Genomic DNA, 22,721 nt, shown 5'->3' with positions numbered 1-22,721 from the left:
CACTATTGATGGAGCTGTGAACTTCTCCAGATATTCTGAAAAGTTATTTAGAATGATGCAGATAAAATGATGGTAAAGATGATTTCAGGAGAAAACCTGAAAACTTGTAGAACCTGATACAGAGTGTAGTGAACAGAACCAGGAAAATAATTTATACAATACAACATTCTAAAAACAAACAGCTTTAAAAGACAAGAATTTTGGTCAAAAGTGACTAACTACAACTCCAGAGTACCAATAATGAAGCATGTTCCCAGCTCCTAACAAAAAGAAAAAGTACTCAAGCTAACTCAATACGATATACATTTTTGGATATGAACATTGAGGGAATTTGCTTTACTTGACTGTGCATATTTGTTACAAAAGTTTGGTTTTCTTTATTATCAGTTGGCAATGGGAATATGTATACAAGGAAAGAAAATAAATGCTAATTAAAAATAAAAGTTAACAACAAAAAATATAGTATCATTAGAATTCTTTTTAAAGCAGTCTTCCTGTTCAAACTTTGTAAAGTCTCTTACATACTTACCTCATGTAATGTCATGCATTATAATTAAATGTGTCTTACTTCTAATATAAAGTTAGTTTATGAAGACAAAGTCTTAGCTAAACTTTCTCTTTCCCAGAGCCCAGTAAAATGCTCCATCAACAAAGAGCATTTAATAAATATTTGTGGGATGTATGAATGAATGGCTCTTGATACTTCTGAGTGCTGGCATTACTCAGATTCAGCAGAGCTCAAAATGCACTCTGGCAATTGTTCAGGGAATTTGGATAGTGTAGATAGAAAATCCAGATAACTCTGAGCATTAAAGAAAATGTAGTTCCACACTTAAACAAAATTCAACAGATCATTACCTTCATTTCACTTTGTATAATGTAGATCTGGCCTAATCTTCCCTCTAGAAATCAGGCATTTATTTCTTTTTGCCCAAAGTTGTTTTCCTTGGAGGGGAAAAATTGAAACCAGAATAGTTCTAAGTGTGTAGCACATAGTTAAGGTTTTTTAATGCCATACTTAAGAAAGTTCATATGAACCTCCAGCAAAAGATACCAAAATTAAGTAATAAAATTTTGAAAAACATAGTCAATAAATTGCTAAATAAGCAGTTGTTACAGGGTCAATGAGATGCTGCAATATGATTTACAGATGTCACATAAGATGAATAAATTCTGATCAAAGGAAAGTCCTATAATAATTGTTAAAAAAAAAATATATATATATATATATATATATATATATATATATATACTGTGCTTCACAGAAAAATATCCAAGAAAAAAATGGTTAAAAGAAAATGGAGGGATCACATTTTTAAAGGGAGATACTGTACAGTCTAAATTACAAAATCAGCTTTCTCTCCAATAACATATATGTTAATTTCAAATAAAATAAGCTCAAGATTCTTCCAATACTGTTCTGTTTTCTCTTCCACTAGAATATAAACTCCCTGAAGGCAGGAGCTATCTGTTATATCTGTAACTCTAGGACAAAGCACATAGTAAGTGCTTAATAAAAGCTTTTTAATCATTCATTTCAATTTTCCCCTTGGTCATCGAAGGATTCTTGTTGGACATTGATCTATCTATTGTCCTTACTCTTCATTATACCTTAAACCTTTCTCTTCCCAATGGGATACCTTCTCTGTCTGGGAATGTGTCCAGAAAGCTCCATAATTTGGGGGGGAGCGAAACCTTCTTAGCAGCTTCTCCCCTTTATCTTCAACCTGCCATTCTTTCACAGAATGTTCAATATTATGTGTAAAATATTTCCATTTTTACTGTAATTATTATATTAATGTTCTCTGGAAATCAAAAATTTTAAATAAACATTAAAAAAACACCACTTTTGGATTTTCTGGTTAAGAAGTTCCTGTTGAAAGCAATAAACCAGGAAAACATTTTTACAGTAAATGGTTCTGATAAAGGCCTCATTTCCAAATATAGAGAATTGACTCTAATTTATAAGAAATCAAGCCATTCTCCAATTGATAAATGGTCAAAGGATATATACAGACAATTCTCAGACGAAGAAATTGAAACTATTTCTAGCCATATGAAAAGATGCTCCAAGTCATTATTAATCAGAGAAATGCAAATTAAAACAACTCTGAGATACCACTACACACCTGTCAGATTAGCTAGAATGACAGGAAAAAGTAATGTGGAATGTTGGAGAGGATGTGGGAAAACCGGGACACTGATACATTGTTGGTGGAATTGTGAACACATCCAGTCATTCTGGAGAGCAATTTGGAACTATGCTCAAAAAGTTATCAAACTGTGCATACCCTTTGATCCAGCAGTGTTTCTACTGGGCTTATACCCCAAAGAGATCTTAAAGAAGGGAAAGGGACCTGTATGTGCAAGAATGTTTGTAGCAGCCCTCTTTGTAGTGGCAAGAAACTGGAAACTGAGTGAATGTCCATCAATTGGAGAATGGCTGAATAAATTGTGATATATGAATGCTATGGAATATTATTGTTCTGTAAGAAATGACCAGCAGGATGATTTCAGAAAGGCCTGGAGAGACTTACATGAATTGATAGTGTGTGAAATGAACAGGACCAGGGGATCATTATATACTTCAACAACAATACTACATGATGATCAATTCTGAAGGACATGGCCATCTTCAAAAATGAGATGAAACAAATCAGTTCCAATAGAGCAATAATGAATTGAACCAGTTACACCCAGCAAAAGAACTCAGGGAAATGGGTGTGAACCACTACATAGAATTCCCAATCCCTCTATTTTTGTCCTCCTGCATTTTTTATTTCTTTCACAGGTTAATTGTACACTATTTCAAAGTCCGATTCTTCTTGTGAAGCAAAAAAACTATATGGACATGTATACATATATTGTATTTAACATATACTTTAACATATTTAACATGTATTGGTCTACCTGCCATCTGGGAGAGGGGGTGGGGGGAAGAGGAGGAAAATTGAAACAAAAGGTTTTGCAATTGTCAATGCTAAAAAATTACCTATGCATATATCTTGTAAATAAAAAGCTATAATAAAAAAAGAAGTTCCTGTTGACCTCCTAATCGATAAATCCAAAGTTATTTTCTTATGAATCAACCTCCTAGACTTCAGTGAGATTTTGACTCATAATCACAGTCCATACAGAATATATTCCAGTCCCTGCTTTCAAGAAATTAATTCTTTATCAAAGGAAAAGACAAGGACATATATGATTAAATTCTATGTACACATATACACATATGTTAAAAAAATCTATTAAGTGTCAATTATGTATCAAGCATCATGCGAGCTATCTGGGATACAAGTATAAAAAAAAATTTGAAAGAAACACTCTTTCACTCAATAAGTTCACAATCTAATGGTGGGAGAAGTAGGAATATTTAGTTGCATTATACATATTCATCTATACATATATGCCTATATGTATATATACACAGAATAAATAAAAACAATAAATGAGGTGATAGATACAAAGTAGTCTGGGAAGAAAGACATTAGAAGTAGAGAAGATTCAGAAAGGCTTCATATAAAAGATGATGTTTAAAGTACATTTGAGAGAAATGAAGGATTCTCTGAGGCACATATGAGGAGAGCATTTCAGGATTGGCAATTGACAGGAAATGCAGTACCATGTGGAAGTAATAGAGAGTTTGACTAAACCATAGAGTGAGAGAAGGGCAAACATGTATAATGAGGCTGGAGAGATAGGGTGGAGTCTTTATATGTGAAATGAATTTGTTTTATCCTACAAGCCAATAATGTTCTGGCTACTAGAACTTTTTGAGGAGAGAAATGAGATAGTCAAACTTCTGCTTTAGAAATATCATTTTAGCAGTAGTTTAGAGAATGGCTTAGATAAAGGAAAAATTTAAAACAGGGAATCAATTAGGAGAGCTATTGCAGTAGCCTCTTAAAGACTTGAAATAGATATTAGTCACATGATTAGAAAGAAGAGGACAACTCTTAAGAGATTCTATAGAGCTAGAATTATTAAGGTTTATTAACTGACTGGATATTTTGGTGATCACATGCATTCTCAAAGCTACAACTATCACTTTTATGAGGATGGACATGTCCTTTGACAGGGATATTTGGACACATCCAAATGGACATGTACACTCTGATATTTCTGTAAACTCCGAGTTTCAGTATTCAAGATGTATATTTCCAACTGTCTACTAGTTATCTCCCCATAAGGTTATTTTACCAGCTACAAATTGATATTGGTTTCAGTCAGTTTTATTAATTTTCAGTTTAATCTCCCATGTATTAATACTGTGATGGCCAGCAAGACTGAACTACTGCTTAATATTCCATAGAGAAGCTCTAGGCTTTTCTTCCTCCATACCTTTCCTCCTCTACCTGGAATTCAATTTATCTCAATTAAAAGCAATTTAACATGCAACTGATTAAACACCTACTATATACTAGGTACTGTACTATATACAAAGACAAAAAGTGATATGATTCTAGTCCTCAGCAGGGGAAGATGGAACAAAGGGAGAATGACATTTGCTCATATAAGAAAATGCAAAAATATACGCAAAGTCAATTCAAACATAGGGAGGAGTCATACTTCCAACTAAGGGGATCAGGAGGACCTACTATAAAAGTTAGCCCTGTGAATTACAAAAGATAGAGGTGAGGAGATAGAATATTCCAAGGAGAAAGAATAATCTACAAAGGTCTAGAGAGAGGAAATGAATATTGTGTATAGGGAAAAGCCTATAAATAACTTTGATCAGAACATGTAGTATCTGAGCAGAAATAATGTGAAGTAAATCTGGAAATATATCCAAATTGCGAAAGGCTTGAAATGACAAAAAGACATGTAATAGGGCAATAGCAAACTACTGACACTTTTTGATCAGGAGAGTAAAATGGTTAGTCATATGTGCATATGTACTTTGGGGCTTTCAATTTGTCAGTCTGGTAGCTATGTGGATGGATGATGGATCACACAAAGGAAAAATGTCTTCTTCCTCTTCTCTTCCAAATCTATTAAAACTCTAACTGCATTTTCAAGCTCCAGTTCACATGTCATCTTCTTCATAAAGCTTTCCATTATGAATCCAATTGGAAGAACTCTCCCTCTTGTTCCCTTCCAGAACACTTTGTTTTTAGTACCCACATAGTATGGTACCAGCCTCAAAGCCTACTTTTCTGGGTATACATTTTATCAACCATTCCAGACAGAAAACTCCAGGAAAATAGGGTACATGTCACCTCCATCATCAGATCCTTGAAAGATCCATACTCAGTGGTTTGTACACAGTAGGAAGTCAATAAATAGTACAAAATAAATGAATGAATTAAAACTGTTTTCAACATATTACTGTCTCAGTGAAATTTAAATTCTGACTTCCTCAAGCTAAAAAGCATTTGTAAATAAAGCAAAAATAAATATCTGTGTTCAATTAAAAAAAAAATCCACACACCTTAATGATTACTCTAAAAGGGCAATGTGGATGACACTGTTTGCCTGCCCAGGTTTAATAGTCAATTGCACTGTCTATAATAAGATCATTATTTATGCAAAATGTTTAGATAATGCTTATAATATTGCTTTACATGCAATCACAGGAAATGTCAGCTGCTTGAAAATCCAAGGTGACTTTGCATTACATTGTCAGTAATACAATGTGGGTATTCATCAGACACTAGACTTGATTAACACACTATGAAGAACTGTGTTTCTTTTCAGCAAGTTGCATATATTGGCCAACAAACAAGAATTTGTCTTTGACTTCCCTTTTTCACAATAAAGCAATTTTCTAAGACCATAAGATAACTTTGTTAAAAGTGATCTACTCTCCTTAATATTCCAAGCAAAAAGACAGATTGCTTCTGGCCTGTGTGAACCACATGCAATTAAGTTATTTTCCCACAGAAATTTAAGGCATGAATTTGTTAAGTGTTGGAATTCTTTGCCTAACATTTAACTCTTCCAGTGATGGCAAGAAACTATTAATTTAAACCAACTTGCAACAGAAGGTAAAAGGCATGAATTTGAATGGAACAAACTATTCCTCGGTGTATTGGGTCTATTTTCATTAAAGAACAATACCCTGCCCTAGAATTAATAAAATGTAAAATAATGTGTTTTATATTCTACAATGATCCAGTATACATATTAAAAAAGTTATTCCACAATTGGGATTTCCCTAACTGACTTTTCTGATGTAGAATTCAGTAAGATTCTGGAGCTAGTAAGGGTTTATGGCATAAAACCAAAACTTGCTTTGGGGTTGAATTCCTTATATTATAATACAACAATATGAAGGGCATTTGATTTCTATGGTTACTATATGGTTGACAAATAGAATTTGTATATTATTTTTATATTCTATATTTGTATTTATATGTTCTTGGCTAAAAGAAAGATCTAAGAAATTCACAAGACACAAAATGCTGGCACAATTATTTTGCCCAGCTTCCAACAGTCTGCAATATTAATAAAAGGAAAGAGAAATCAAGTATAGTTATTTTCTTGGAAGCATTTATGGATCAGATGGGACACCTGTAATGTTAAAATTAATGAGATGATAAATAGGTACATAGATACACGAATACATAGATAGAGATAGAAGTATGTAATCTTTTTACAATGTTTTCATCAAAAAGTATATACATCAAAATCATATTTTCAGTGAATAAGTAGATTTAACACTTTCTACTTAGGAAAGTATTCTGTGAATCTTTTTAAGGCTACAAATATTTTTAAAGTAATTATTTCCTAAAGTTTAAAAAATCAAATTATGGTATATCATGCTTATTCAAAATGGGTTACACTTAAAATAAGATATAGGAATAGAAGTATAAGACAACTTTATCTAGAGTTTATCTTTCCTGAACTCTTGTCAAATAAACAAATTATTTTTCTGAAAATCTTAGATTAACTGAAATACAAGCTAAGATTCCATTCCTTAAAGGCCAATTCAAATGCCATCTCCATCCTAAGGTCTTTCCAGATTCATACTCTGCCCCTTTGCCTATTCATAAAGACCCGCTCTTCTGAATTACATCCTGCAGTGTACTTTATGTTTTTCTAACATATTTATCACATATTGCAGAATACATGAATTATCTGTGTTTGTAATATATATCCCTACTAGATTATAAGTTCCATGAGTACAGGGACAATGTTAAATTTTGCTCTAGCATAGTGTCACATATATATATATATACACACACACATACACACACACACACACACACATACATACACACACACACACACACACAGGAGGAAGAACTTCATAAAGGTTTAATATAAATATGCACTTATTTTGTTCTAACTTGTATTATAGTTATTTGTACTCATATCCTTTAACTTAATAGGTGGTAAATTCATTGAAGATTATGTATCATTTTTATCCTTGTATTCCCACAGTGTGTTGCATAAAGAAAGCACTTAATAAGCACTTCTTAAACTCAATCTAACCATTCCAGAGTTCAACAAACTTTGCTGCTAGAAAGTTCTCTCTTAGATCTAACTTGATTCTCTCCTGCTGTAATTCAATTTCCTCTTTTCCTGTCCTCAATGAAGAACAATGAGTCATCAGCCTTCACAAACACTCCGTATCTAGATGACTGTCCAAGTTTACTGTATGTGAAGAAATCAGGAAGTTGTAAAATGCAAGCAGGCTAAGAGAAAAAAATATAGAGTCACAATGGGTGTTTGCTACAAACCGAACAGATCCTTTGTATTTTTTCCATTTTCTACAATAATCTTTCATATTATTCTATAGCAAAGTCTAAAGGATTAAAAACATTGTATTCTCATGATAAACCATTTGATCACAAATCTTTTTGTTTCTTTGGTTAATAAAAGTAACCAATAAAATTATTAAATGATCCTATAACCACACAACAAGAGAATGTTTGAAGTGGTTAATTATCCCAAATAACTCCATGGCTCCTCCATGAACTGTCTATCCTCCAAGGACCAGGACTATATTCAAAAATACTCATCCCCAGAAGGTGGGCTGAAAGGGAAATGGATTTTTTGGCCATAGCAACTGCCAAAGACAGAGTACCAAGAAAGGTTTATGATCTGTGCTGATGGAAGGGCTATCCATATGGAAGTAATCACAAATCCCTAAAGCATTTCAGCAATAAATGTAATAAGGCAAAAAAGTTTGTATTTCCTTGGTAATTACTTCTACCTTCCTTTTCACTTTAATTATATAGACATTGCTATTCCTAAACTAGAAACAAAGAAAGTGACATGATTTCACTTTTGAAAGATAAGTTACATAGAGCTTTTCTAGAATATTTTTCTTTATGAGCCAGACTGCCTAAACCCTAAGATACAAAATAAATAGCATCATGAAACTCTTACCTGATTTATAGTATACTTCCCAGTAGTGATGATGGCAGAAGGGACTGCTGTACAAAGACCATGAATAAATCCAAAATCTGAATGGACCACCCTGCTGGTTTGCCTTGTGATGCAACTGCAACAGTCCAAAAGTAAAGGAGATGAACATCAAATGGAAAACAAAATAAGTTTCCTTTTAGGGTTCAAATTTAATTTTAATGGATTGTAAGAACAGTAACTTCAGAGATATTATCAAAAACACAGAAACACAGAGAATCCCTCACTTCATTGTCTGCCTACAAACACAAAATATTCTTTTTCTTCAGGAGAGATGCAGAGAAATACAAACTAGCTTCAAAAAAGCTAAATTTGTTTTCAATTAACAGAACCAATGAGTGATATACCAAAGGCATATCAATCAAATTATGACCACTAAAGTGGCTCAACTGCCTAGGTTAATGTTTGGTCCTTCCTCCTCTATACTTTGTTTTGTTCCACAGCTCCATATTCTCCCTCTAAGTTTTGTAATTCAGATAAATTCATGATCAATCACAAACAGAATCAGGCAAGCCTATGCATTGATGCTAGCATAGAAAGCCCATTACACCATTTAATCAGTATCTAATATTAGACAACATGCCAATTCATCCATTTATTTAGGGACTATCTATATGCACTATAAAATGTGATTTCTCTTCCTTTGTAGAGAGTATATATGCAGTCTAATATAATTTGAGAGACAATCATAAAAAAAATCATTGCTAAGATCAGAATTTTTATCCCACAAGACTAAAAGGGTAAACAAACAGCATTTCCTAAAACTCAGAGGATAAAAAAATTTACAACTGTTATCTATTGGTTCTCACATCTTCAGAGAAATAAATTTCCTTCTTTTTTTCACCCTAGCCATCAAAAACCTTGGTACTTCTAGTAATTTTATGGCTTAAACCCTAACCCTTGTTAGGCTAACTTTAACCAGACTTTTTAAGTGCAGGTAATCTTTAGTTGTTCACACTAAGCAGGACAGACAATGGATATAGTTGGCAATTCCCAAATCATATTTTTGGTATTACAATGAGGTGGTACAACCTTTGATGCTGATGTGCCTTTCCAGTTATGTTCTGCTTTTAGCTTCCTGATTGCATAGGCAATCAAGTCAAGAAAACAACATCCCAGAAGCATGTTGGGTGTCAGGGAGAAACTAGTTTGGGGTTAAGAATATGATGGTAATAATCCCTCACTACAAATAATGAATAATGAGTAACTGAGTCAATTGTCCTTGAGAACATGCCAATGTATAACAGTAGTCAAATCCATTTGCATCCATTCTAAGAATCACCAGTTTGCTTCAGACCACTTTCAGGAATCCAGTCTAATCTAGAGCATTTCTAGGATGGAAAGAAAAACAAATCCATTCCATGTCCAGTACTTTTCAAGGACAATGAACAAAATGACCATTTTTTTCTATTATAAATATGCATTTGAAAAAGAGTACTAATTTATATCAATATACTGTGTGCTTAGCACTGTATTCAATATCTATAAGGATAAAAAAGTAACCCCTTATAGACACAATTTCTTTGACATCATCTCACTGGAAACTTATAACCCTCAAGTGAAATAAGTATTAAAGGTATTATTGACCCATTTGACAAATTAGGAAACTGAGACCCCATGTCAAATAGCAAACAAGTATCAAAAGCAAGATTCAGATTCAGAACTTCCTGCCTTCTCCTTGTCCTGCTTTCTCTCTTTTTAGAGCATGCTGTCTCAGCATGCAAAATGAAAGTGCTGGACTTGATGGCCTCTCCCTTCTTTTCCACCCTAGACATTCCAAACAGAATGGGGGATACAGAAGCCCCAAGCCTTGGAGAGTTTACAAATGAATCAACAATTGTATGGAGATTGCTGAAAAAAATTCTATTCAGTGTATCTGGCTTTCAAAAGACCTCATAAATGGGTCTTGCTATCACCCAAGCCCATCTACAGTGGAATATTAAACACTTGAACATTTTTTGAATAGTGTGCAGCTAGTGTGTTTTAATAGATGGCTCTATGACTTCATACTTATTGGTGTATGCCTTACTAGTCATGCATATATTTTATTTTCACCTATTACCTGTAATATAAGGTTTTTAAGAGTCTAAATTACAAACCTTCAACATATCTCACCATAGTGCCAAAAATTAATCATGATACCAATTATATAAAATAGTAATGCCTATGAAGTTAGTATGTCTACTACTTCTGGAAGAACTGGGTCTGCTACAGACTACAGGAATTAAGACAGTCAACACAACCTATAACACATCATTAGAAAGGAATCCTAAAATGAAGAGAAAATATATAGCCAAAGAATTATAAACTTTTAAACGATTACATTTATTAGGAAAGTTTGCATTATGAATAAAACTTTTAAAATTTAATTACACAGCATAACATAATGTTCTTCATAATGCTTGATATTCAACAGGTGTAAAAGAAAAGTAGAAAAAGGATATAGATAACTTCCCATGCATTTATCAAAAAGCTCTGAAAGAATTTTAGAGACATAAATCCTTACATAAACCCTGATGACAGTCATCTTCAGCAATTTCTGAAACAGCACGAGATTGCTTAAGGAAAACTCCCAGAAATTGGACTCAGCCATAGGATATTACACTTCCTTACCCAGTGATCTTTTGCCATCTAAAGTCTCAGTGTTGATTACACTAAGACAAGTTTGCTACAAAGTAATTTTCCAGCTGCACAAGATTTACATTATGATCATTATGAGCCTAATTTTCATTATTTCAGGAATTAGAGGTAATAAAAGTTATGAAATATCAGTGAAACCTTTCTACTGACACCACAAATTTAAAATAATATATTATTGTGACACATCTAGGCATTTTTGTATAATTTAGGGACAGAGATAATATTTAGTTCAAGCATTTCTACTATACTGCTCTGGGAAATAGATAGATAGATATGTATGTATAACATAAAATATATGTGTGCATATTTATGTGTGTTTCCATGCACATATACGTTTTATATTTACTATACCAATTTCCCAGTGTGCATGTTTACATACATATATGTATATATATATTTATACTTATATGACTACACACACACACACACACACACACACATACATATATAATTTCTAGGAAAAGTTAAGAAAAACCAGAAAATGCTTCTAGCAATAATGATCTTGTTATCTAAATAAGATTACTATTTATATTGCTGCTACAGTTTTAAATATTTAAACAATGGAGGGAAAAACTGTTAAATCCTGGTTACATCAAAGCACATTTAAAAATAAAATGAATCTATATAATTTTTAAAGTATCTTTTTTTTTTCATCCTAGGCATTATTGTTCTAGGCTATTGTATTTCTACCCACAAAACAAAAAATATAGACAAGTAAATGTGTTTCTATTTAAAGTTTGGGTGAAATCTAAAAGAAATTAACAGGTTAATAATTTAATGTGATAACAAATTGCAAATGTCCCATACTAATCTCCAAAGTTAAAACATTAGCTTGTATTGATTTATTATGATGATATGTTTTGAAAATCTAAAGAAGAGCTATTATTAATGCAGCTAGTCTCTTATAGCTAATGTACACAACCAACGATTATCTACATTTTAATAGGTGGTTAAGATCTGTCCATATTATAAAAATCCCCATAAACTATGACAACTTCTACAACATGGCCTCCAGTAAACTGTTGTTTTTCCTTTTTAATGATTAAATTATGCCTATAAAATCAAACATTCAAATTCTGTCCCTTTATTTTAGAATTATACCTGGTAATATTGCTATGGGAAACCAAATATTAGAGACAACATACATGATTTTGAATTTTAACCCTAAACTTCTAATAATATCCTCCCATTATTGACTTAGCAACACCTATCCTCCTTCCCAAGATATATTATTTTCAGGAACTCCAGTCTATTTGTGTTGCCTCTAAAGTTCTATTACCAAGACAGATATCTAGGCATTTCGGAGTTCAAAGTATGTGTTCACTCTCAGACATCTATATTTTAGGTATCAACATCTATGTCTTTCTTTATTAATAGCGTCAAGGGTTAAGCAAAGAAAATTCACTAACTTTAGTCAGAAATTCAAACAGGGCACTGGGGTGCTAGGGTATGTGGGCTGTTAGAAATCAAACTCATTAAAAAAGTAATGCCCTTTTGATATATCAGAATGGAAGAAAAAAATGATTTCATAAAAAGAATGTGAGTCCTTGAACTCTATAGTGACAAAGAAAACACCAGTCATAGAAATTTTTTTTTTTTTTAACTAATATTTTAATACTCTCTTAAGGCTATCCTTTCCCAAGACTCCGTGGGCAACTGAATCAAGTGTGTTGAAACATAAACTTAAATGAGGCTATCTTCAGACATTTGATACATAATCTAAAGGCTTCAGAATTTTTCTTTAATCTGTTTCTTGGAGTAAAAGAGACTTTGTACAGGCCCTAAGGCCTTGCTATAGTATTTTCAATAAAATACCACTCCTTTTGTCAAAACTTTCATAATGATGACTGGGGAAGGGGGAATCATAGTTTTTCCTAGTCCTAATCAGATACACAGTGTTCCTTCTTTTACCATAACTTTACCTGGGCTATCCAAAATACAGATTCACTTGGTACAATGAAGCACTACAGACACAATAATGCTGGAAATTATAAAACAGTATTAGTGAGAGCCGGACAGATGCAGCAGCACCCACAGTCATTCTGTACAAACTTGTTTTCTCTTCTGAGGGTGATTTCTTTTTCTCTTGTCCCCAAGACACTTTTTTTTCCAGCTACTTTAAAATAAATGTCAGGCAAGCTTTTTTTCTACCTGTGGCCCAATGATAAATAAGCCAAAATCTTAGCAACCTCTTTTCAGCTAGACCTTACAACAAAGAAGTCTCACAAATTCAATGAGAATAGTTTCCTAAGCCTCTATAAGCAAAATGAGTAACTCCCTTGCTTCCAGCAGTTCAAAAGAACTACAAATTCAGATGAACAACACCTAGGATTGTAAACTGACAGAATCATAATTTCTTCATAGGCACCAGTAACCACTGTCGTTTTTACCTTCCTGTATAAAATTGGCACATTTAGCTTATTTAAATGTTTCCTATGATTTTCTAGATATCAAGTTTTAGAACTACCAAGCTCTTGCAACAAATTTTTCTTTGCTCTGTCTAAGCATTTAATAGTGTAGTGGTCTAAATATAGTATGAACAATAACATATCAACATGTGAAATCCTCATTAAATAATAAAGTGCCATAGTACAATTGAATTAAAGGGGAATAGTTATTTTTATATGTTTATAGTTATATTTTATGTATATATATATATATAATTATATTTTATATAATACGTAGTTAGCTTAAGAGACAGGGACATTTCCATGGCTCAATTATGCCCAGAAGAAAAAGATATATTTTTTTGAAATTAACATAAAAACATATGTAAAAAATAATTTACCTTCACTATGTAGCCTAAGAAGACTATCCTGGAATATGGATGTCTTTTTTCCAATACAGCTGTTATAACTGCAGGAAGATTGTTAATGTGGGCAATGTGGACTCTTTCCAAGTGATTTGGTGAACCCCTAGAATTTAATCCTGTCAATTAAATTAAGGAAATGTGTGTAACCTGCAAACTCTAATGGTTTATGGACACTCCAAAACCAAAAAGGACCAGATTGCAAGAGAAAATTTCTCTTTAGTAAGCTTTGAAAAGGTTGGCTAACAAGTACCAAATACTTGTTGATCTGTTAATAATACATGCCAATTGGATTGTCAAGTCCCATTTTACTTGTGGAGAGATACATTTACATATTGCACACACAGTAAAATTTGATTTACTGTGGAGTAGTATTTCAAGAGTGTCTTTTATAAAAGGAGAATAACTAGAAGCTTAATACAATATCTTCCATCTAAATTACTGAAAGAAGATACAGTAAAAACAGTGAAGTCCTCCTCTTAGAGTTGGTAGGCACAAATACAGTGCATAAAACACTTGGAGTAGCCTAGTCATAAGACAAACCCACCTGAATGGACGAGAAATACTGTCTGTTGCCATGGTAGCCTGATCTAATTACATGACTGATCAGGGCTGGAGTAAGTGCACTGCAAACCTACACCATTGACATGTATCTACATGATGAAAAAGACAGTCAGACAGAAGGTTCAAGAGAACCCATCAACCTCTGCTTTATATAGAGGACGGTATTAAAGTCTATTTATTAGAGAGAGCTACTAACTAGTAAAATATTGAATGATGCATGAACAGTTAGAGGGCAGAGAAGATTAAACAGCATGGTATTAGAAGCTATGATGCAACCTCTTTCCAAAAGCTTATTGTGGGATTCCCACCCCCTTCCCTTTTCTCTGATAGCTCCCTCCGTCAATAACCTTCATTCCAAGGAGTCAGCGGATCAAACTATTTTCATCCGCTGAATAATGCAAAGAGGTTGTCGGAAGATGGCAGGGGTCTCTGTTAACTGAAGGTTTCTTCAGTAACCCAAATGCAAAAAGCTTACCTAAGACGTTAGCAAAAGTATGCCTAAAAATATCTGATAAGTAACTAACAATTACTACATAATCTATAACAATGACGATTAAATATTAAGTGCAATCTACGTTATAAAAAACAAATGTCACCGAACTGAGACTACTCTATTTCTGAAACTGAACTTAAGTCACCTACGGACACACTGCTGTGTAGTCAAGACTATATTTGAGGAGAGAATGATATTTCAAAGCATTAGCTTTTATTCTTTATGCACAAAGGGGTCTTCTGATTTTGTTAACTGAATCCTGAGCATCTTGTGGGGGAAGCTCAGAATCTCATCCAGGATAGATCCAGTTTGGAGGAGTCCCTACTGCACAGCATACGGTAAACAAAATAAAAATAGCTTGTTCTTGTTATCCACATAGAGCATTATATAACCAGCTTCCGACTTGCTTTTTTTTTTTTTTTTTTTGCCATTACTACTCTTCAGCAATTTCCCCATCTGCAAAAGTATTTAAATGTTCCCAATTTTTGTATGGTTGTAGCTATCAAAAACAACAAAACAAAACAGTGTTGGAACGGGTTTTAGCTGATTCTCAATGTCCTTGGAAACTGTGCAGTGTCCCCCCATTTCCTCCTCCCCTCTACTCCCCCCCCCAATCTCCAATCATCACCCTCAATCCCTCCTCCTTCACCCCCCACTAAGGTTCTCCCTAGAAAATCTGAATTGTTTTACCACTTCTAGCAAAAAACCTGCATGGCCTGAAATAAAACGAAAGCCCAGCACAGGAAGTTTGAGGCCAATTGAGGTGGGGGGAAAGGTGAAGAGGTTGAGGCTGGTGCAGAGGAAACCAGGAGAACAGAGATGCCCAAGCTCCCGATCTCAAAGTCTCTCTCCAAGCATGACCCCTTCCCCCAATACACACACACACACACACAGAGAGAGAGAGAGAGAGAGAGAGAGAGAGAGAGAGAGAGACGCTCCTCTTGTTACACCTCACTTCTACCTCTCCCCTTTTGGCCCAGCTTGCATACCCTCCCCCTCTCCCTCGCTTGCCCTCTGGGGACTGGCCTGCACTCACTCAGCACTGGAACAAGTAGGAGGCTGTGGTAGTGGTAGTGGTGATGGTGTCTCCGGCCTGGCCCGGCCCTGAGTGAACAGCGGGGCTACTGGGCGCATCCCAATCCCTGCAGCGCCTCCTCCTTCTCCTTCCCCTCCTCCTGGCTTCATTCACCCTCTCAGCAACCACACAACCCTTTCACTCTAGGCACGGGGGCAGGACTTGCCCCGCGGCCACCAGCTCCTCTACTACTCTCTTACGCTCTCTCCCGAGTAACGTGTAGCCGGCACAGCGAAAAGCCTTCCCCCACCCCCCAGAACCGAGTGCTGGCCAGGCACCGGGCAGCCGCCGCCGCCGCAGCAGCAGCAAAGCAGCGGCGACGGTGGAGGCAGCAGCAGCAGCAGCAGCAGAGGCTCCACATGATCAGGAAGCAGCCGCACAAACAAGGCAGTAGACAGCCAGGGCCGCCACTCCAGCCGCCGCTGCTCCGGGCACCCACAGACACACTCACGCGCGCGCGCGTCCCCTCCCCGTCACCCTTCTCAGCCTCTGTGTCTCTTTCTCTCTGTGTCTCTGTCTCTGTCTCTCTGTCTCTGGTTTTCTGTCTCTGTCTCTCTGTGTCTCTGTCTCTCCGTCTCTCTCTTGCTGTCACTGTCTCTCACACCTCCCCCGAGCCTACGCCCCCTCCTTAATACTCCCACCCTTCTAGTCAGGGCAATAGGTCTTGGCCACTTACAAAGTCCTGGCCAGACACCCCCTTTCCCCCACACACTTCCCCTTGACGCGTACACACACACACACACACACACACACACACAGAAGGATAGTCTTCCCAGGCTTAGCGACCCCCAGCAGCAAGGAGGAAGAAGCCGGTAAGCTGGGAGTCCAGCCCTCCCCAGAACGAACACATACCTACTAGTGCACGCTCGCTCACTCACACACATACACACACAGCACGGAGTCCCTCCTCCCCAGTCTGGAGAGTGCAAAGTGGGGGTGAGTGGGGTGAATGTTGCGGGGGAGGGGGTTGAGGTGGAGAAGAGTGCAGGCTGCCCTGACTCCCCACCCCAGGGAGGACATTTCTTTACTCAGGGCCATGGGCAGCCGGAGCAAGTGGGGGTCAATGAATCTCCCCGGGCACTCAGGGACAGTCCACCCCCCGCCCCGTCCCTCCAGGGGCGCGTGTCCCCCACCCCCACTCCCGCCTACACCTATTCCATCTGCTTCCTGGCCTGTTTCCTTAGCCAATTGCCCCAGCGCTGGGAGTGGGGGTGTTGGCAACAGAGAGGCTGAAGCGTAGGAAGGTTGTATGTACACACACGCACACAACATACACACACACAACACAACGCGTATTATTTTCTTCTCTGCTCTTCCAGCTGTTGTTGGTGCCGCCGCCGTTTGAGGGTTTGGGTTGGATTTGTTTGTTGTTGTTTTTGTTGATGTTGTTCCCGGGATAGCAGAAAGAAGGGTCTTAATCTATATAAGGGGAGAAGAGGACGAGGAGGTGGGGAGGGGGGAAAGGGGGGAGAGTAAGAAGGGGGGGGAGAAAGAAACAGGAGGAAAAAAATAGCCACTTACTGTAAAGTGTAAATGGATCTGGGGTTGCTTGGGAAAGGGGGGCAGAGGGAGAGAAACAATGTCTTGCGGCGGCTGTTGCTGCTTGCTGCTGCTGTTGCTGATCCACAGGGCTTGTTTTTTATCCCCCTGCAGTGAAACAGGTCCTGGACGTCTCTGCCACTGTAGTAGAAATGATGTCTGCGGTATACACTGCTCTCTCCTCCTCCTCCCTCCCTCCCTCTCCCCCCCCCCCCCCCCCTCTCTCTCCCTCTCTCTCTCTCTCTTCTCTCTCTCTCTCTCTCTCTCTCTCTCTCTCTCTCTCTCTCTCTCTCTCTCTCTCTCCTGCCTCTCTCTCTCTCTCTCTCTCTCTCTCTCTCTCTCTCTCTCTCTCTCTCTCCCTCCCTCTCTCTCTCTCTCTCTTGCTTGCTCGCTTGCTCCAGTATGTAAATGTGTAATAGAAGCCAAATATGGAGCAGTTGGCTGCCGCTGCAACCGCTCAAGGATCCTACTGGGGGTGGGGGGGTGAAAAAAAACAGGGGGCAGGGGCAGAGGAGGCCGGACCAGGCGGTGGGGGGAGGAGAGGGGAGGAGAGCAAAGGCAACTCTTTGGCTAACATCCAAGAGAGCCACACAGATTATTGCATACGCACAGCAGAGCCCGGCCAGCCGGGCTTAACCCTTCCTTGGTCTGCACAGCCTTCTTCTAAGAATTTACTGGGAGGGATTAGGGTTGGGCGGGGGCGGGGGGGTGTCATGGGGTAGGGGGAGGCGGGAAGCAGTTTTCATTCCTGAAGCTGCACCCACTAACTACTCCTCCGAAAAAGTAGCTTTGTGGGTGGGAGGAGGTGAGGGATATGATACTGAAGAAAGAGTGTCAGAAAGGAGAGGTCAAGGTAGTGGAGCTGTCTTATTTAAACCTCGGAGGGTGGGTTCTTACGCCGCCGCCGCCGCCGCCGCCGCCGCCGCCACAGACATCCCCCTCCCCCTTCCCCACACACACTTCTTTCACTTCCTTGGCAAGCTGGCAGGGAAAAGTCTCCGGGGAGCTCCGACTGACTTTTTTGCCGAAACCCCAAAGAGGTTACAGAAGTGTCGGCTAGAGGAGGAGAGGAGGATCAAGGTGAGAGAGAATTACTCAATTGTCACTGGCCTAACCAAACTCACAGCTCTGCTGGACACTGATGCTCAAAGTATCTTTGCCTCTGCTAAAGGAACAGTTCCTGTCAACCGTGAAACCGGTTGGGCAAGCAAGTGGGTTAGGAATTTAAGGCTTGGGAATTCATTCTTTAATGCAGAAAATCTAGGGTGAGTACAAGGTCCCTGAAATCCTTACTAAATTCTACTGGGGAAACTTTGAGAGACTCCCCTTATCCTAAGTATACATTTACCACCACTACCTCTGAAGCCTTGTTAGTAACTCCCGACTCTATCCTTTTCCCTTAATCTCAAAAGCAGGCCCAGAAAGATTCTTTGGACCCGGATGTTCTGTAACTATTTCTAATGTCTAATGTCTAAGCAGAGCAGCCAGCTACAACAGATAACATCGTCTTCACCTGGACAATGTCAAGTTCATTGATTTAATAAAAAATGAAGTTCTAGTGAGAGATGGGGAATGGCAAGCATCAAGTAAACTTTAGAGGGCTTCAAGCACATCCTCTGGCTCCGTGGTAAGCTCCTTCTTCAAGGTTGTTAGGGTTTTCTTTTTCTTTTCTTTTCTTTTCTTTTCTTTTTTTTATCCTTTAGTTAAATGTTACCTCAGTAGGAAGGAATCTCTTTCTGAGAAATATTCACCTTGCCAACAGGTGTGGCACATATAAACTAGGAAAAGAAGCCACATTCATGCTGAAGCAAGCTCAGCTTCCTCTTGCAGCAAATAAATGGGAACCTATAGGTGTTAGGACAGTCAGACCCCTCTCAGGGAACTAGGCTGGAGAAACAGGCAGCATACAGTTCAAAGATAAGTTTAACATTGCTGTTTAATACTCTACTTGTTGCCTGTATGTTGAACTTGATGAATCTTTCAGCTTCATGCATGTGTAGCTGAAATACATTAGTCAACATGTCATGCAAATGCAGAATCATCAAAAGAAATGTGGTGTCAGCTTGGAGACCCCTTAAGGGTTGCAAAGCTTTATACTTTAGATAGGAAAATAAAATAATATGTAGAATATGAAAAATCACTTTTTCTATTATGCTGAAAACCCAAGCACATAATTTGTTACTCATAAAGAGTGATTGATCATCACTACTCATTTTAACATTTTTATTTATTTTTACCATTTGAAAATCCAGGGTCTGCTGTACTATGACATTGTTGGTCTCATTACAGCCTCTAGTGGACAGTTATGATCCATTTCTCAAAAAGCTGTGATCTTTTTTGTTGTTTGAATTGATAGGCATTAGCAAAGTGAAGGTTATTATCAAATAACATAAGAAAACCTAAAATTTTAACTTCCTCATCAAAATGGGATTTTGAACAAAAACAGGAGTCGCTCCTCTTTTGTAAGCCTCAGGTATTATTACTGGCTTGTGAATAAATAGAGAGCTGCTGCTATTCCTTTCAGCTTCAGACAGCTTTCATAAAAACTAAATTCATCTAAAATATTTTTATAACAGAAAATATTGGTTGCCATGTTTTTGGCTTAAGTAAGACATTTTTATTCCAACTCATAATCTGCAGACTGTCCAATCCACCTCCAGTCTATTTTTAGTCATCTTGCATTAAGAGAAATTTTTTTTAATAAAGAGAGCAAATATTTTTATTATTTCATTGACACAAGCAGTTCAAGTTATTTTAACAGTTTTCAGAAATTAAAACTCATAATTCAGATTAAAGTTGGTCAATTAATTTAAATACACCCTTAAGGAAACTAAATCTGTATATTACTAAGATAGTAAAACAAAAGAATGTGCCATTAATTTCTGAGATGAACACCAATAAACTATGACTTGAATCTGTAACTATTTCTTCCTGCTAGTCTAAAAGCTAAACATAATTCTCATATACTATTTCACCATCTAGGATATTGGAGGCAGTTGTTTTCAGATGAGAAAGGATTAAATTACAAATAAGAGAGATCTGGCACTGTCTCTTTAAAAGTGAGACTATCTCATGCAAATAAAAGCTTAGTCAAAGAGGAGTACAGCTTTCATGAAGCAGTAAGCAAATGTGTAGTACTATAGTACTATTCACAAACCAGATATTACATTCACACACGGACAAGGCAAACTTTAAAAGGCAAGGAAATGTCTAGTAAAGCCTTCCATTCTGTCCCCTACTACCATTGTACTCCTGGATTCGGGGAAGCTTCCTACCTAACATATGTCCTGGATTACTTAGCTATCAGGAACATATAAAGAATTCCACCCATTAAATTTTATTGGCTGCATGTTTGTAGGATTAGAAATATTGTATCAAGAATGGTTTTATATTTTAAATAATTGGCTGTAAAAGAGTAATTTCCAAAAACAACTCCACAATATCCCACTTGAGTCCTCTGTTCATTTCCCCACCACCACTCTGTCCCCTTGTCTCTTTTGTGCCTATTTCTAGATTCCTTCAAATTTTGCCTTTAAAGGGTTGGAGTTTTTTTTTTTAAAGAAATAATTATTTTCTTCTACTTCTGTGTTCTAGTTCATGACCCCCCCCCCCCCCCCCCCCCCCCCCCCCCCCCCCCCGCCCTGATCTGCACACACAATAGCACCCCACCCTCCTGTGAAGACACTCTACCCCGCTGAGGAAATTGTACTGAGATCTTGATGAGTTAATGTTTCCATCAAAGCAGTAGAGGGAGCACAAGTGTGCTGAATGTAATAATTGTATGGGTATCCAACTTAATGGCAATTTAAAAATCTGTTTATTAGCAGTCACCAGATAGATATGCTTTGTTTAATTATTGACAGAGATATGGAGTTAAAATATTTACTATCAGGTTATAGCAGTTGGAGATTTGGACTGATGTAGGTTTCTTTTCAAGTTTAAGGCTCAGCACATATACCTATTTAGAGTTTTTATTTAAATTCTTTGATGAAATTTGGACCTTATTCCAGCATTGAACTCCCAAATTCACAACAGACCAGAATCAAACACTGCAACTTGGGATAGGCTTTCCTTAAAAATAAAGTTAATTCATAAACAGTCAACCTTATCTGATTTTAACTGAAGAACTTGGAGCAAAAAATACATTTACATAAGCAAACACCAGATCAAAATCATGTTGTTTATAATAAAATATTATTTAAAGAATACATAGGTCTGTGAATTTCCTATAAGTTCAGACCATTTAACTTCAAAGCACATGATAATAATTTATTTTATATTTATATAGCACCTTATATACTTAGAATGTGGTCTTACTTTTCACCCTTGTAGTCTTTTGAGATAAAATAAGATGATAAATGAGGCAATTGAGGTTAGATGATTTAGACAAGATTACAAAGAAGCCTCAGAATTTGCTGGAAAACCCATATCTACTGAGTAGTGGATCAATTGGATTTTTTCAGGATACCTGTAACGAATTCATTTCCTACTGATCTATTCAAGAGGCCTGGGTTCAAATCTTGACTCTAAAATTATCAATATCTTCACAGGGTAGTCATTTGACCCTTCTGAACATCTTTCTTTCTTTCATCTATATTTCCCTGAGGGAACCAGTCTGACTCTTTAGATGGTGAATATTTATTGTGATGAATGAGGATGTCTCTGAAGAACATCAGTCCTATACTCCTGCTCAAATCCTATTTAGTTCCTGAATCACTTTCACAGCAGTGCTCAGATTCATTGGGTAATGGGGTCATGAAGGGTCAATTCAGCAAACTAATATAAGCTGCAAACCATACCATTTAAAATTTTTTATTTTTTTAGAAAACAGAGAATAACTGATCAATACACCACTTGTGATTCAAAAACTCAATTACTAATTTGAAAAAGTTAAAAAAATATAGGCATATTATATATGTATCTTTCCTCATTAAATTGGTATAAAATTACATTAGCAAGCTCTTGTGTTCTTTAGCTGGTAAACATATATTTATTTTTATCTTTTTTTAATTGCTGAAAATAATTTCCTCCTAACTGAATATAAGCAATGCCAAGTTTTTGCCTGCAGCAATTTGCTATGGCTGTATAATAAACCTCAGCAAGCAAGACTTTATCATGGAAACATTGACAGACCCTTAACTATGCTATAATAAGTAGGGTGTTATCCTACATGTGTCATTACAAAATATGAGCAAATCATAATGCCCATGGAAAACAAATACACTTTC

General features: G+C 36.8%; 1 protein-coding gene across 5 annotated transcripts in view; it reads right to left on the bottom strand.

The window, feature by feature from the left end:
* ATXN1 (ataxin 1) overlaps nt 1-17,691 on the bottom strand; it is a 508,201-nt gene extending 490,510 nt beyond the window's left edge. For 2 of the 5 annotated variants that reach the window (XM_031946815.1, XM_031946814.1), the window contains exons 1-2: nt 17,476-17,691; nt 8,338-8,452 (exon numbers count right to left, since the gene is read on the bottom strand). The gene's annotated coding sequence lies outside the window, so the exon portion shown is untranslated. Of the gene's footprint in view, nt 1-8,337; nt 8,453-15,915; nt 16,942-17,475 lie in introns of those variants that run through there. The other 3 variants (XM_031946816.1, XM_031946813.1, XM_031946812.1) reach the window with 2 other exon arrangements.
* Between the last annotated feature and the right edge of the window lie 5,030 nt (nt 17,692-22,721).

This window comes from Sarcophilus harrisii, chromosome 1 (assembly GCF_902635505.1).
Source record: "Sarcophilus harrisii chromosome 1, mSarHar1.11, whole genome shotgun sequence".
Lineage (NCBI taxonomy): Eukaryota > Metazoa > Chordata > Mammalia > Dasyuromorphia > Dasyuridae > Sarcophilus > Sarcophilus harrisii.
Note: the sequence above shows the minus strand (reverse complement) of the source record. Positions and strands in the feature narration are given on the sequence as shown.